This window comes from Bombina bombina, chromosome 1, assembly GCF_027579735.1.
Source record: "Bombina bombina isolate aBomBom1 chromosome 1, aBomBom1.pri, whole genome shotgun sequence".
Classification (NCBI taxonomy): Eukaryota; Metazoa; Chordata; class Amphibia; order Anura; family Bombinatoridae; genus Bombina; species Bombina bombina.
In genome coordinates this window covers 1446118383-1446128420 of record NC_069499.1, presented here as the reverse complement: position 1 = coordinate 1446128420, position 10038 = coordinate 1446118383, and the positions used below count along the sequence as shown (strand labels likewise).

Genomic DNA, 10038 nt, shown 5'->3' with positions numbered 1-10038 from the left:
CCTGTTACAAGATTTGTCCCTTTCATTCTTCTCCATAATATAACAATGTTCTCATTCATAGTCAGATCCATTGTTTCATTGATTCACTTGCGTATTTAACTAATCCCTTTAATACAGTTTTTAACAAGCACAATAGGTTACTATTGGACCATTCATTTTGTAACATCAATATTTATGGAAAAAATACTCTGTACACATTTAAAGTTTACATAAACAAATTAGAAGATTTAATAGAATTTTTATTAGCATGGATTGTGCCACACACTCATCCTAATTTTTTTTAAATTGTATGGTGTTTTGATCATCCTAGGCTATTGTTAGCAGAATGGCTCAGTCAACATTTACCCCAATGCTGTATGTAACTTCCATGAGGTAACACTTTCATATTTCCTTTACTCAAAACCATGGATGTTTGTAGTAGTGTGATAAAGAATCCCTAATGTTTCAGGACTTATGTACTAGGTCAATTAGGTCAATAAGTTTGTTACCATAACATGGGTAGAATGTTTTTGATGGATTCCCAGAATGTATACATCAAGGATGGCAAATGGGTTATCCTTTGGGTAATTTTATTTATAAGCACATAGCTCTTACCTCAGCTAGCTGATTTTTCAAGTGGGAAAAGATAATTCATTGTTTGTGCATTATGTATTAAAATTATTAACTATGCATAATTGTACCTATTAATTAAATATTGTGTTAAATTGTATTACATGCTTATTTAAAATGTTTTTTTTTATAACTGAGGATGAAATCTAAGGTGTTTACATTAAGGCGTATAAATCGTGTACACTGCTGGTAGTTGCATTATGGGTTAATGTTTGGTCTAAGACAAGGGTTGCATTTTTACATTAAAGGACAAGTAAATATAGTAGATTTGCATAATCAACAAATGCATGATAACAAACAATGCAATAGCAATTAGTCTGAACTTCCAATGAGTAGTAGATTTTTTCTGACAACTTTCAGTTATGTCTATTTTCACTCGCCCTGCATCATGTGACAGCCATCTGCCAATCACAAATGCATATATTTATATTTTTTTAAATTCTTGCACATGCTCAGTAGGAACTAAAGACTCAAATGTGTAAATATAAAAAGATTGTGCATATTTTGTTAATGGAAGTAAATTGGAAAGTTGTTTAAAATTGCATGCTTTATCTGAATCATTAAAGTAAAATTTTGACTTGAGTGTCCCTTTAAGTATTTATTAGGGAGACACTGATTAATAAGAATCAGTTCTAGCTATCCCTTCTTATACTACATTCACCAATCAGATTTTACAGTTGAGAGGTAATAGTGATAACATATATAGTCAATATGTAATGATATAACGGTAGAGGCAAGCAGACATTTGTTTTTAAAATCAAAAAGCATTTTAAATAAAATTGAAGATATAGAGATTATAAATAAGTATAATGCTCAATTTCTTTTATACAGATGATACAAGCCCAACCTTGTGATGTCTCAAAAGGCTTGTTCTCCCTAGTACAGTGAAGAAGGGAAGTAGTAAACTGTATTATTTTTCTTTGCAAAATTACAAATGCTGCTTTTATTCACTCAAACTGTCTTGTAGGCTCTTAATACTCTCTTAAAATTAGGATAATAAAATATCATTGGTTAAAACAAAATATTAATATGGTACAATGCTCTGTTATTAGATTGGGTTTTTATTGTTAAATTAGTGTGTCTATATTTCTATGATTCCCCAAATATTTGAAAATACAGTGGGGCAAAAAATTATTTAGTCAGCCACCAACTGTGCAAGTTCTCCCACTTAAGAAGATGAGCGAGGCCTGTAATTTTCATCATAGCCATACCTCAACTATGAGAGACAAAATGTGGAAACAAATCCAGACAATCACATTGTCTGATTTGGAAAAAATTTATTTGCAAATTATGGTGGAAAATAAGTATTTGGTCAATATCAAAAGTTCATCTCAATACTTTGTTATATATACTTTGTTGGCAATGACAGAGGTCTAACGTTTTCTGTAAGTCTTCACAAGGTTGTCACACACTGTTGCTGGCTTGTTGGCCCATTGCTGCATGCAGATCTCCTCTAGAGCAGTGATGTTTTGGGGCTGTTGCTGGGCAACACAGACTTTCAACTCCCTCCAAAGGTTTTCTATGGGGTTGAGATCTGGAGACTGGCTAGGCCACTCCAGGACCTGAAATGCTTCTTACGAATCCACTCCTTCATTGCAGGGGCGGTGTGTTTGGGATCATTGCCATGCTGAAAGACCCAGCCACGTTTCATCTTCAATGACCTTGCTGATGGAAGGAGGTTTGCACTCAAAATCTCACAATACATGGCCCCATTCATTCTTTCATGTACACGGATCAGTCGTCCTGTTCCCTTTGCAGAGAAACATCCCCAAAGCATGATGTTGCCACCCCCATGCTTCACAGTAGGTATGGTGTTCTTTGGATGCAACTCAGCATTCTCTCTCAAAACATTCTCACAATCCACTTCTGGATCATCCAAATGCTCTCTAGCATACTTCAGACGGGCCCGGACATGTACTGGCTTAAGCAGGGGGACACGTCTGACACGGCAGGATCTGAGTCCTTGGCAGCGTAGTGTGTTACTGATGGTAGCGTTTGTTACATTGGTCCCAGCTCTCTGCAGGTCATACACTAGGTCCCCCCTTGTGGTTCTGGGATGTTTGCTCACTGTTCTTGTGATCATTTTGACCCCACGGGGTGAGATCTTGCGTGGAGCCCCAGATCGAGGGAGATTATCAGTGGTCTTGTATGTCTTCCATTTTCTAATTATTGCTCCCACAGTTGATTTTTTCACACCAAGCTGCTTGCCTATTGCAGATTCAGTCTTCCCAGCCTGGTGCAGGTCTACAATTTTGTTTCTGGTGTCCTTCAACAGCTCTTTGGTCTTCGCCATAGTGGAGTTTGGAGTGTGACTGATTGAGGTTGTGGACAGGTGTCTTTTATACTGATAACAAGTTCAAACAGGTGCCATTAATACAGGTAATGAGTGGAGGACAGAGGAGCCTCTTAAAGAAGAAGATACAGGTCTGTGAGAGCCAGAAATCTTGCTTGTTTGTAGGTGACCAAATACTTATTTTCCACCATAATATACAAATAAATTCTTTCCAAATCAGACATTGTGATTGTCTGGATTTGTTTCCACATTTTGTCTCTCATAGTTGAGGTATGCCTATGATGAAAATTACAGGCCTCTCTCATCTTCTTAAGTGGGAGAACTTGCACAATTGGTGGCTGAGTAAATACTTTTTTGCCCCACTGTATGACTTGTTAATTTTATTCAATTTCTGTAATAAATTTAAATTCTTTTTTGTAAACTTATTTGTGTGGACTCTCATTAAATTCTGTATTTTAAAGAATGTATTATTAAACCATGTGTACCACTTTGCACAATCAACGTCATGTTGTCATCTTCCCCCAATAAAGTGGAAATAAATGCTGAGTTGACTGCTAACGTCTATCAAATATATAGGGGCCCATTTATCAAGCTCCGTATGGAGCTTGAAGGGCCGTGTTTCTGGCGAGCCTTCAGACTCACCAGAAACACCAGTTATCAAGCAAAGGTATAAAGACTGCTGCTCCATAACCTGTCCACCTGCTCTGAGGAGGCGGACAGACATCGCAGGAAATCAACCAGATCGAATACGATCGAGTTGATTGACACCCCTGCTAGCGGCCGATTGGCTGCAAATCTGCAGGGGGCGGCGTTGCACCAGCAGTTCACAAGAGCTGCTGGTGCAATGCTGAATGCAGAGAGCATATTGCTCTCCACATTCAGCAATGTCTGACGAACATGATCCGATGAACAAATCATATTGGACAGACATTTGTTATATAGGCCCCGAAGTCACAGCTAAGTTATACTACATATAAAGTCCCAGCAAAGATATACTACAATCTTTGCTTGCTCATTAAGTAAATCCTTGTGGTATTACGGGACCTTACATTACTGTGCTCAGAAGGTTATGGATATTAGCATTGTGCTTTGTGGTTTAGACAACCTTCCACAGCATGAACCACTCCAGGAAACGCTGCTACCTCATACTTTACTTTACAAATAGCAGACATTTAAGGAAATTATTTTAGGCCAGATTACGAGTGGAGCCCTATCTTTAGAGTGAGGAGCATAAACACAATCGGGAGATATCAGTGTTCTTTATGCTCATATCCATATTACAAGTGGTTCTCTGTTTAGCCCCATCACTACCGGGACTTTCAGAGAAGAACTTGCCCAAAATACTGGAGAATTTTTAGCATTTTTCTTATCACTCCATTTAAATAGAAATAGAGCCTTATTTTTTTTCATTTACCTGTCAAAACCATACATACAGTATTTTTTAAGCAGACAACCCAAGGTATTGATCTAGGCCCATTTTAGTATATTTCATTCCACCATTTCACCGACAAATGCAATCATATAAGAAAAAAACACTGAAATTATTTACATACTGCTTGTGCATTCATGACACAAATGGTTGTAAAGGCTTCTCTGAGATTCCCTTTGTTTATAAATAGGAGACATGCATGGCTTTACCATTGCCTTTTGATAATTAGGAGGCTGCTAATTACAGCCGCGCACCACACCTCTGAAATTTGTGGCCGTGAAGGGGTTAATCAGGTAGTTTGTAAGGATAACTTTAGCTTTAGTGTAGAGGTTACCCTCCCACCTGACACCTCCTACCCCCTAATCCTTACCAGATCCCTCCCAAACAGCTCTCTTCCCTCCCTCATGCCCCACTGGTCACTCCCATCTTAGGTACTGGCAGACAGTCTGCCAATATGAAAATTTTAGACAATTTTACCTACTAAACAGTTTTTTATGTATTTTTTAAAAAACATTTTTTTAATTCTGTAGTGTAGTGGTTCACCCACCTCCCCCTCCCACGATTGTTAGTTAGGGATCCACATCACCTTTTTTTCTGTAGGGTAGCTCCCCATCCCTCCCTCTCCCTTTATTTATTTGTTTATTTTTTTAATGTAGGGGCATTCCACTTCCTCTGCCTCGCTCCTCCCTCCCTCCCCCTCTGCTGCTGGACTGCCCACCAGCCTCCTGGATTTCTTCCCACACCTCACGCTGGCACCAGCAGAGGATAGTTACAGACAGTGACACACACACAGATCGTGCTCCAGTCCTTTATGCGGGCAGATGCCTGGAACTCAGGAACCATAGCTCTCAGATGTAACTTAACAGCCAAGACTTTTGTTGCTTCCTGCAGCTCCGATGTATAGATACGTTGTGCAGTACGATAAGCAAAGTACTGCACTATATATATATATATATATATATATATATATATATATATATATATATACGTCTTAGGAATAGATCACAAGTTAGGCGCAAAATATCGCTTCCGCAAAAGCGATATTTGTGCTCAATTTAATAATACCAGTGCACGCAAATGTGCACTGGTTTACAAGTGAGGTATAATGTATATGAATATACACATATATATGTATGTGTTTATATGTGTATTTACATATATTAACACATAAATAAATATTTATATAAGCGTATACATATATATTTACTGGGAACACACAGTCCCCAAAGACCACAATGTGAAGGCACTTTTCAGTGCCGTTTTTTTTTTCTAATGCCCCACACCTGCCATATTTAGCCCCCAAAAATTTCTTAGTGCAGTTGTGTTTTTTTCTAAAAATACATGCTACATTTTCCTTTTAAAAAAAAAAGGGACTTCACAAGCTATTTTGCTGGCAAAGTGGTAAAAAATTAACCAGAGGTCTGAACTGTGGTTAATTTTTTTGAGCACTAATTGTACTTGTACACTTGTAATGACTGATTATTTATTGCGAGCCTATAAACAGGTGAATTAGCCCATTTGCGTGCGCTCAATAAATTAGGGCTCCACTTGTAACATAGCCCTTAATGGGCTAAGGGGTTGAATTGCCTCAATTTCAACTCATATTGCAATTGAAAGTAAAGGAAATCGCTCCAATGCTAATGCATTTACCGCTCATGCTTTCAATTTCATTTTCAGTATGAAGATAAGAAGATGGACCGCCGCTGGGATGAAGATGGGCCACCGCTGGGATGAAGATGGAGCACCACCACCCGGATTCATCTTTGGTGAGTACCATCTTCGGGGTTTAGTATTATGTAGGTTTTATTTTAGAGTAGGTTTTTTTTTTCCTGGGCAGCAAAATAACTTTTACTTTTAAGGTCAATGCTCATCCAAATGCCCTTTTCAGGGCAATTTTTAGAGTAGTTTTTTTAAGATAGACTTTTTTTTAAGGGGGAGTGGAGGGTTAATTGTAGAGTTTTGTAGACTTTTTTTCAGAAAAAGAACTGACACTTTAGGGCAATTTCCTACAAAAGGCCCTTTTAAGGAGATATCCCAATGGGCTGCAGCAGCTGGGTATGGAAAGCTACAATTTATAGAGGTGATTAATGAATGCAGTTGGGTTCTATGGCGCCTATATAACGACAATCTGGCACTTTTTTAAATGCATATAAAAATAATTTAATTCTGAAAAAAATATTGGGGGAAGGAGTATCCCAGTAATCCCCTTTGAGAAAATTGGGACATGTGCATTCTACTGACAAAAAATAGGACTAGTCTTTATATTTTTCCAGGGCTGCTTTTTATCCCCAGTCTGGCCCTGGCTATTTCTGTAGTTTAGTGTAAGTATGGGTATTTTATTTTGGAAATAATTTTAAAATAGGGTTTTAGAATAGGCATAACTCTTTTTTTATTTTTTGGTAATGGTAGTTTTTTTAAGTAACGCTAAGTTTTGTTTTTGTTTTTTAGTAATGTTAGTTTTTTTTTTTAAAGCAATGTTAGGTTTGTTAGTTTTAACAAGTAAGGTAATTCTGTTTTTGAGTAACTTAGGGGTTTTAAATGTTAGTTGGTTACTTTGCGATGGGTGTGTGGTGGTTTAGGGGTTAATAGTTTAGTGAGTTATTTTGTGATGGGGTGTGGCGGTTTAGGGGTTAATAGTGTATTGGGTTACTTTACGATGAGGTTGCTGCGGTTTAGGGTTTAATAGTGTAGTGAGTTACTTTGTGATGGGGGTATTTGTGGTTTCAGGGTTAATAGTGTATGGGGTTATTAGAGTAGGGGGCTTATGGTGACTCGGTTTAGTGTGTGAATATGGGTGTAAGATTTTTTTCCACTTTTATCTCTCCATTAAAGTCAATGGTACAGAACGTGAACGCGGTCGCAATATTGTAACTTCTGCCGTTGGGTTATCGCACAAGCTATATATATATATATATATATATATATATATATATATATATACAGTATTTACAGTATATATATATATATTTAATTTTTTTAATCTGCTGCCCATTGCTGCGTGACTTAGAACCTTTGCTGCGCTAGCTTCTCATGCCGTGTCTCACGTCATGAGAATGAAGCTAACATTGGAGCCTATTGAGCACAAAGCTTCCATGCAACGCGAAAGCGATTGAATTGCAGGCCACTTGAAATACTAGAGCACAATTATCACAAGAGTCTTGTTAAAGGCCTTATTAAAGGCTGAAACGCGTCAACGATCCACTGGATCTACCAGCCTGAGTTTCCTGTCCTATCTATAGGTAAGCCTATTACCATATAGGCCTAATCTACTATTCAGAATTTTTGCACCGTGTATTATTTTCCTTCCACAGGTTTCCCAAGAACACCCACCCTTTTGGACGTATATCCCTCAAATCTCATTCCGCATACACCTATTGCCTTTTCTGGACACAGACTTTTTTTCTGGACACAAAGTTTTATTTCCTCTTTTTTGGATTCTATATCTCTTTTTGTGCTATACACATTATCTCTTTTTGGATTCTGCACATTGTATTTACACTTAGTTCTGGGACTACGCATTCTCCTACTTTTTGACACTAATGAACATTATATATATATATATATATATATATTCATATTTTTTCATATACTTTTTCTACTGTCATCACTGACACATATTGCTCCCAGTTTTAATTTCTTTTTCTTTTTTTGTGCACACACCCCATCTTGGGTAATATCCAACACCAAGTGATCACTGGTCATGTGTTGTCATATTTTAACTATTTATAGTTCTTATAAGTCCCGTATACTGTGTTTTTAATTCTGCATATTTTAATTCTAATTTTGTTCTTATAATTATGATTCCTATTTAGCTGTCTATTAAACATGTACTAACTTTTTGCATATATACTCCTTCCCAACCCTTTATTTCCATAGTGTGTTATATGCAGACAAGATGGTTTATCAAAGAACTTTTATATGTTACTGTTATATGGAAAGCCAAACTATCCACTGTGTGTTTTTGGAAGCCATGGAGTTATGCACATTTTTTTCTTCATTGCTTGTCAAAAAGAGGGTAGATGTCTGTTGCTAGGGTGGTAAATCAATGTCCTACAGGTAGCAATAGGTTCATCACTGCTTTCTGTGTTTTGTGGAATTCACATGATTACAGATTTAGGGCCCCTATTTATAAGAGTGGGAACTGACAATATTTAAATTTCCTACTCAAGAAAAATATAATATGAAAACTTTATACACACTCACATATAGGCACATGCTGATATGCATGTAAGTTCATACACACTCGAAAATGTATAGAAATATTTGATGTGCACTTTCTCTGCAGTTAGTGCATGTTAGTTGTTAATAGAAGCATGTCTGTAACCCACTTGTAGAAACAAAAATGCTTCCTATACAATCTAGTGCTGTTTGAGTGATTGAATGGAGGTGCACCCTTGACCAGGAAAAGCAAATACCACTCCAGCTCAGAAAGGCTGCAGTGGCTGTGTCAATGTAGTGTATACATACGGATACATAGAGCATAGCTATCCTGTGCACAATAAAAGCTGTAATTAGTGGTATATTAAGTTTTGAGCTGTCCTAGGCATTTAAAATTCTGCTTATCCTCTACCCCCCCCCGGTTTTAGGCCTTTTTCTGGACAAAGTATATTTTAGTAGTGGTGTAATATGACTTTTTTTTTTCCATGGCATTTTCAAAGGAAAAATTCACCAGGTCAAGCTGGGACTCTCTTAAATGAAAAATGTATGTAAGGTGAGGGCACCCTGTGCATGTAACATGGTAATAAATATTGCCGCTGGCACTGGTGTGTTTGATGCCTTTTATTAGAAATAAAGGCCTAGATTTAGAGTTGGGCGGTAGCCGTCAAAACCAGTGTTAGAGGCTCCTAACGCTGGTTTTTACCGCCCGCTGGTATTTGGAGTCAGTCAGGAAAGGGTCTAACGCTCACTTTCCAGCCGCGACTTTTCCATACCGCAGATCCCCTTACGTAAATTGCGTATCCTATCTTTTCAATGGGATCTTTCTAACGCCGGTATTTAGAGTCGTGGCTGAAGTGAGCGTTAGAAATCTAACGACAAAACTCCAGCCCCAGAAAAAAGTCAGTAGTTAAGAGCTTTCTGGGCTAACGCCGGTTTATAAAGCTCTTAACTACTGTGCTCTAAAGTACACTAACACCCATAAACTACCTATGTACCCCTAAACCGAGGTCCCCCCACATCGCCGCCACTCTATTAAAATTTCTTAACCCCTAATCTGCCGCTCTGTACACCGCCGCCAGCTAAGTTATCCCTATGTACCCCTAATCTGCTGCCCCTAACATCGCCGACCCCTATATTATATTTATTAACCCCTAATCTGCTGCCCCCAACGTCGCCTCCACCTACCTACAATTATTAACCCCTAATCTGCCGACCGGATCTCCCTGCTACTATAATAAATGTATCAACCCCTAAAGCTAAGTCTAACCCTAACCCTAACAACCCCATAAATTAAATATAATTTAAATCTAACTAAATAAATTAACTCTTATTAAATAAATTATTCCTATTTAAAGCTAAATACTTACCTGTAAAATAAACCCTAATATAGCTACAATATAAATAATAATTATATTGTAGCTATTTTAGGATTAATATTTATTTTACAGGCAACTTTGTAATTATTTTAACCAGGTACAATAGCTATTAAATAGTTAATAACTATTAAATAGTTACCTAGTTAAATTAATTACAAAATTACCTGTAAAAT

The 10038-nt window shown here is 37.4% G+C and overlaps 1 long non-coding RNA gene across 1 annotated transcript in view; it reads left to right on the top strand.

Annotated features, from left to right (window-relative positions):
• The first annotated feature begins 5426 nt into the window (after positions 1-5426).
• Positions 5427-10038, top strand: part of LOC128643228 (uncharacterized) — a 54874-nt gene continuing 50262 nt past the window's right edge. The window contains exon 1 of the long non-coding RNA XR_008399788.1: positions 5427-6097. This is a non-coding gene — a long non-coding RNA (uncharacterized LOC128643228). The remainder of the gene's footprint in view (positions 6098-10038) is intronic.